Below are 7,760 nucleotides of genomic sequence, written 5' to 3' on the forward strand. Positions count from 1 at the left end.
AAAATCCATAGCGGAATATTCATCAGCAGTAGGTCATCTTCTACGAAGCACGAATACAGCACAACTCGGAGTGGAAGGGAGAGATAACGGTCGTCACGTTTCATCGTAGCCCTTTTCCCGAAAATTACCAATTTCCAACTTTGTAAATACTCCATGGAATCAAGCATTTGGCTGATTACCATTCCATATATAATAATTTGAGCCTTGTGCTTTTCCTTTGCAATCTAGTCTTATTCAGTTTCTTGAAATGCATTTTAAATTTTAACAGTCATTTTCTTGAAACAAATGTTTTCATAAAATAAAAATGAATTTACTTGCAAAAATAAAGGTGAAATTTCTTTCTAAGGTTTACAAACAATAGGAAGAATGCAAACAGTTGCTCCAAGAACGGGTGAGACTCCGGGAACCGATATTTCCCCATGAGGTCGCTTTGCGAACATCTCCCGATGACGGATCTTTACTTCAATTCATATTACTCATTTCAAACAGCGGACATCTGATAACCCGACATTCCCGAGAGAGTTCGAACTCCAAGAAGAGGACATCTTCTGATCCACAAGAATTTCAGTCGTATCATAGGATTTCACATCCGCGACAATTCTGTTCACATTCACTTTACACTTTATTATTGTCATAATATTCATGCATACATTACATCATAACTGCATAGTCAAATTAGGCTTTTAAATCATGAGAATGCCTAAGTCATTAAGGCATGAACTCAAGTTTCCCCTGCAAGTCCTGGAGAAACTTTTTCCTTCAAGACAACGATCCATGTAGAGAGATTTCCCCAAGCAAGTCAATAAATGGTAGTCTCCCTCAAAGAGATAGTTTGTTCACTTTTGGAATCCCTCAACTGAGAATCTCCTGCAGAGCGACATTCGACAGTCTTCTTCAGATAAGATAGTCTGTTTCACATTCCGGAGCTCCCTACAGGTTTGGTATTTCCCCAGCAGGGTCAAGAGGTGCCACTTCTTGTCAAAGGAAAATTCAGAATCTCCCAGCAGATCGACAAATGATTCCCCAGCGGAGTCAGTGAATGATAGTCTTCGTCCAGAAGATAGTTCAGATTCTCCAACAGAGTCAGCAAATGGCAGTCTCTTTCAGCAGAAGACAGTTTGCTCACTTTATCATAACAAAGGTCGACAAATGGCAGTCTCTCCCAGTAGAAGACAGTTTGTTTCCCCAGGAGTCAGCAAATGGCAGTCTCTTTCAGCAGAAGACAGTTTGCTCACTTTCTCGTAACAGGGTCTACAAATGGCAGTCTCTCCCAGTAGAAGACAGTTTGTTTCCCCAGCAGTCAGCAAATGGCAGTCTCTTTCAGCAGAAGACAGTTTGCTCACTTTCTTTCATGACAGGGTCTACAAATGGCAGTCTCTCCCAGTAGAAGACAGTTTGTTTCCCCAAAGTCGGCAAATGGCAGTCTCTTTCAGCAGAAGACAGTTTGCTCACTTTCTTTCATGACAGGGTCGACGAATGGCAGTCTCTCCCAGTAGAAGACAGTTTGCTCCCCTAGTAATTGGCAAATGGCAGTCTTTTCCCAAGGAAAGACAGTTTGTCTGCTAAATACTCAAGAGATCGACAAATGGCAGTTTCTTCAAACAGTTTGTCTGTTCTGGGATGCTTAACTCCCCACAGAGTCGATGAATGGCAGTTTTCCTCTTAGGAAAATAGTTCGTTGATTCCCCAGGCATCAGCTGACGAATGGCAGTTTTCACCCCGAAAACAGTTCGTCCGCCTTCAAACAAAGTCATTAGCTCCTCAAAAGATCATGAGGCCATATGACATTCTTTCAAAGACGTCAAGTCAAAAGGGAAGATGGTGAAGTTTCTTTACTACCGTCAAATGGCATCTTATCTCCAAGCGCTGATAAGAAGTTTGATGAGGAAACAAACCTTTGAAGTTTCTTTACTACCGTCAAATGGCATCTTATCTCCAAGCGCTGATAAGAAGTTTGATGAGGAAACAAACCTTTGAAGTTTCTCTACAGCCGTCAAATGGCATCTTACCTCCAAGCGCTGGTAAGAAGTTTGATGAGGAAACAGACCGTTGGAAATTTTCTCTTTATCTGAGATATTGTCCAAACACAACCGAGACCAGTTTCGAGATATAGACATCCGAAACGAGGAGAAGTGGTTTACCTTTTTCTAAGTATCAACACTTAGTTAAAGAAGATGGATTGCGCATCTTGCATTGCCATCCATTCACCAGAATCCACATCAAGTATTTCTGCAGGAGTTAGTCTCCTCATTCCCCGCCAAGTGCGACAACGGGATCAAATCGTGCAAAGATCTTATCAATTACAACATCTCAGGAGCGCCCAAAATTCGGGCATTCTTTGATATTTAAGTCTCTTTTACGCAGGAGAGATCGAGATCTCAATCTCTCTCCCTCCAGATAAAAGAAACTTAAATAGGGGCATCTGTCATACCCTAATTTTTGACCCCCCTGAGATGACATATCTTCAGGATTTTTTCATCAGGATAAGACAAGTACCCAGAGAAGTCATTTCTCCACCTGGTACCTAATCGAGGATGCTCAAAGACAAGAAAGCTCAGGCAAAGGATCAATCAATACAAAGATTAGCCTCTAATACAATCATGGAGCTCAAAAACTTCACTTTTCTCATCTATGATTGATTAGACATCCAGTCATATGAGTACAGGCTTACTCAGGTCACCAGACTAGGGTTTTGAGCCTATCAAGGACTAAAATCAGGGATCACATTTGGGAAACCCTAAGAAACCTCAGAGGGTCATTCAAAGACATCAATCATCTTCAAATAACTCATATTACAAGGTCTACTGGACATCACACTTCAATTCAAAGTCTACAGTCATTACTTTCACATGGTCGACAAATTAGGGTTTTGACCTAATTCACCAAGATGGTTGACTTTTGATCAGGGAATGAATCCAAAACTCAAGACATGATTCAAGGATCTCTACTACCTCCATATAATCCATTTATATCATCCATTTGGGGAGAAGATCTTATTTCTACACAAAAGCCCAAAAATTCACTTTGTCAGGAAAAAGTCAACTGTGAAGGATCATCATTGACTTTTAAGGTTTTTGGTCAAAAAATGACTTTCAAAGATCAATATCATCAATATATGGATATCAAAGTCATTTGGCCAAAGAAATTCAAAGAAATTCATCAAGGAGCGAAAAGTCGGGAATTAGGGTTTTTAAAGGCATGGTGAGATCTCAAAATTTCACCTACACAACTCAAAAAACTTCCAACATGAAAGTTGTAGATCTTGCAAAATAAAACAACATCTTACAAGGGAACTTTTTTTAAAAGATCAACCATTTATGAAGTTTTGGAAATTTTGAAGTTTAGGTCATAAACACTTAGAAATTTTTCTAAGTGTTTTAACCTAGTTTTCTTCCAACTTTGGCCTCATTTTTCACAAATTTCCCAAAGGAATCTGAAGAAGACATAAACTAATGATTTGAAGTAGATGTTTAGGGCTTTCCAAATTGTGTTCAACCTTCTCAAAATTCAATTTGAGCTAGGAGTTATGCGTGTTCAAAGTTGGCCTCATAAAGTGAAATTATAGGTCATGTGCAAATTGGAACTTTGCAATTTTGTGCATTTTGCTTCATGAATGGATGCTACACGACCCATAACATGTCTGAAACAATGCCATGCATTCATTTTCACCATGGCATGAAGATTGAAGAAGATTCCCAAAAGCAAGAACATGTGATTATGTAATCATTACTTTTGAGGATTTATGATAAGCAATGATTCACCAATTGGAATCTTCTCCTAAGCCAATAGAAACTTGCTACATATCAGAAATGTTCCCTAAGATCCTGCAAGATCAATGGTTGGGAGAATTGGCTCGAAAATGCATCATTACATTTTGGAGATTCTTTGAATTTCTTCATGGCTAAGAAACCAAAACTCCCTCACTAAGGAAGCTCACTCCTCTGCAGCTATACTGATCCATTTGCCTATAAATAGAGGCCTCATTCTCATTCAAAAAACACACCAAAGCAACTCAATTACTTGCTTTCTCTTTCTCTCCTCTTGTTCATTGTTTTTCAAAGTTCTTTGGCAAGAAGAATCGCTTTCTTCAAACCAAAGCTCATCTTTGGAAAGTGAGCATTCCAACATCTCAAGGGAGGTTATTTGAGGTGATCCAAGCACCTGGATCACTTCTGTAAGTGGAGGAACACCATTGTTGCTCTCACTTGGAAGCATTTGCAGTTGGAGGTCCATGGAGTAACTCAGGGAGTCTCAGGCCAAACCAATCATTCAGACACACTCCCTAGGTCATAGTGGAGCTAACCAGATGGCTGCAGCTCACCTGTAACTCCAAATTCAACAACCTCCATGTTCACTTGAAGCTGAAATCGAGGGAGGTCCATAGAGCAATTCAGGAGGATTCAAGCTACAATAAGCATCCAGTTAGCATCATTGAGTCTCAGGGAAGCTATTGAGATCATTCATTCAAGCCCAGGTGCTCTCAATCATCCTCACGACCTTCAGTTTCAGAGGTAAGTTTCTGAACTTCACCTCTATAATTTAAGTACTCTTTGTGAAATAGCTCGATTCTATCTTGTTCAGCATCATCAGAGGATTGAAAACCCTCTATCATCATTCATTTATCTTTCAGTATAGTCATTTAATTTGATTTTGAAATTTTAGGGTTCTTCACGATTTCTGTTAAATTAATTAGATGTAGTTAATATTAGTTCATGTTAGTTACATATTTAGAATCGTGAGTGAATTTAGAGCAAGTTTCGTGTTTACATCATGGCAAATGATTGAGAAACGAGTGAGTTCAGAAATTCAAAAAAATCATGGAGCTTGAGGTTGAAGACGAAGATGGTGGTGGCGCCATTTTTAATTTCTCAGGGGAGGGTTTAAAATATATTTAACTGAAAGCGTTTTATAAACGACTAAACAACTTGCCCTAGTGGCCACACATGCGCCTTTAGTATCATCATGCCACAAGTCTGGGGTTCGAATCCCCCTCGCCCCAGACTTTTTGATTCTTTTATTTTTTAAGGAATTACAACTTGTTTTGAAATATGACCAAGTGGAGGCAACTTACTAACACCAAACGCGCGTTGGCACAGTGGTGTTATTTTGAGTTGTTGGCTTCAAGGGCGTGGGTTCAAACCATGGTGAGGCCAAAACATTATTTTTTATCACTTATTTCTTTCAATTTTCTCACAACTTCATATAATTAATTAACCTATCAAATTAATTTATTTTCACTTCATTTTTTACACACATGCTATTTAATATCTCTATTTTGTGAATAATAAAAAAGATCATAAAAATATTATTTATTTCACATGTTTTTATTAGGTTTAAAATAGTATGTTTTTAGGTGTTTTCTTAAATACTTTAATACATATTTTCACTTTGTTTTAACCTAATCATTTTTGTAAATAAATTTATGATAAAACCCTAATCACTTAGGTCTTAATTAGGCATAGATCTTCATCTTTGCTTTAATTAAGTTGACTTTTGTCAAATCTCAAAACTATTTTCAATCTCTGATAAAATCAAATGATTAGGGTTTTCAAACAACAAAACCTTGTATCATTCCAAATCATTTTTTTCAAATTGCTTTTATCACCAGTACTGTAAAGTACTGGGCCTCTAATAGAGTGTAAGTCCCAAAAATCTTCTCTTCTTAGCTTGTTTTCAAAACTGTATTTTCAAAATCTTCTTTCTGTTTTCAAAACATTCTTCTGGTATTTGAAGGGCATTATTCCCGGTGAAACTCTTCAGATACCTATGTGACCTTTGTCCATCTTCACTTCTTCTGTTTTCAAAAACCATTAACTGTTTATCATATATATTCAACTGTTATCAACAAAAACAACAAAAATACTGTTGAGGCTCTGTACATACTTCTTCAATGGCCTCCACTCCATCCAGGTTAGGCTTTACAAGCTTTCAATTTACAGTCTTTATTTAAATTACTGTCAAATATAAACTGTGCATATATTAGTTTAGAACTGCGTTTGAGTATAAACCTTAGGACAGTTAAACTATATATATATTATAGGAATATGACCTAGGATTGAGAATGTCTTCCCGGTGAAGGCTCTTTCCTAATTAGAGATCTGTAGTTCAAACCCCCAAGATGAATTATTCCCGGTGAAACATCTTGGCAAAAACCTTAGAATCCAAATAATAGGACACATCCACCCAAAGAGGAATTATTCCCGGTGAAACCTCTTACCCATTTGCTTAGAGCCAAAATAAGTTCAAAACTACATAAGCTTTCTCTTGTGCTATAACAAGGACCCTCGATTAGCCTCCTCTTGGGCTTTGTACAAGGACCCACAGGCTTCTTAAAAGCATTTCCAGCTTCCTCTTGAGCTTGTATACAAGGACCCATCAGGTTTCTTATAAACATAGGAACAGGTCTTTAGTCACCTTTTAGCCTACCCTGGTGAGTTTCTTCCAATTTAAACCAGACTTTAAACAAGCTAAGTTTGTCTCAATTTCACATTGAGTACATTTTTGGAATGAGAGACATGGACAGTCTCTGTCACCCTTATCTTCATCAATCCTCCTTAGTAGAGTCTAGGATCTATGTTTTGGTCATTCTCAGCATTGAGTCAGCCTTCATCTTGGGCTTTAAACAAGAAGTCTCACTAGATAATCTTTCTGCCATCCATCATTTCAACAAAAAACCCCTGGAAAGGGTTAGCCTCCAACATCTGTCTAAAATGTCAAAACCCCTGGAAAGGGTTAGCCTCCAACATCTGTCTAAAATGTCAAAACCCCTGGAAAGGGTTAGCCTCCAAAGTCAATTAATAAAAAGTCAAAAGAATAATTTCATTCTCTTAGGAGATAATTTCCCCAAAAGAGTCAAAACCCCTGGAAAGGGTCAGCCTCCAAAAAACATGATAAAGTCAGTCTTTTAACAGACAAATTCACCAGTTGAGTCAAAATCCCTGGAAAGGGTTAGCTTCCAAAGAAAAACAGTCTTTTTAATCTCCAGTAGAGTTAAAACCAACAAAAACAGTTAGCCTCAACCTTGGGCTTCATACAAGGCACCAAACAATAAAACTCCCCTGTCAAGAGTCAGCCTCAACCTTGGGCATTGTACAAGGCAGATAATAGAGTCTCCCCAGTGAGTTCTTCATCACTCAGTAGCCACAACCTTGGGCTTTGTACAAGGCAGATAAACCATATCTTTCATGTGTCAAAGATTCTTAACACTTAGGATCTTTCCCCATATAGTCATCCATACTCAATTCATTTATTTAAGAGTCCGCCACAACCTTGGGCTTTGTACAAGGCAGAAAGTAATGTTTTCCCTAGCTAGAGTCAGCCACAACCTTGGGCTTTGTACAAGGCACATAAAATAAAGTCATTCATTCAATTATCCTCAACAGTCAGCCACAACCTTGGGCTTTGTACAAGGCACACAAATAGAGTCTCCCTAAACAGAGTCAGCCTCAATTCTGGGCTTTGTACAGAACACAAAAATACCCTGTAATTAACCCCCAATGGAGCCATCTCCCAGAGTCAATAACATTAATAAATCAATCAAAAAGCCTCAAGCTTGGGCCTCATACAAGCCAGCTAAAGTCAAATCTTTTATACAGTAGATAGACATAGCTTATCTCCATAGAGAGATATTTTTACTACTCTACCACATTCAAACAAACAAACATTTCAATTTCAATTTCAATCAAAGTCTCCCATTTAGGACTCTGAAAGACATGCTCTGGCACATCCCCAGACTTGTACACTTTCCCTAATTTGGACGA

The sequence above is a fragment of the Vicia villosa genome, linkage group LG3 (genome assembly GCF_029867415.1).
Source record: "Vicia villosa cultivar HV-30 ecotype Madison, WI linkage group LG3, Vvil1.0, whole genome shotgun sequence".
NCBI classification, from domain to species: Eukaryota; Viridiplantae; Streptophyta; class Magnoliopsida; order Fabales; family Fabaceae; genus Vicia; species Vicia villosa.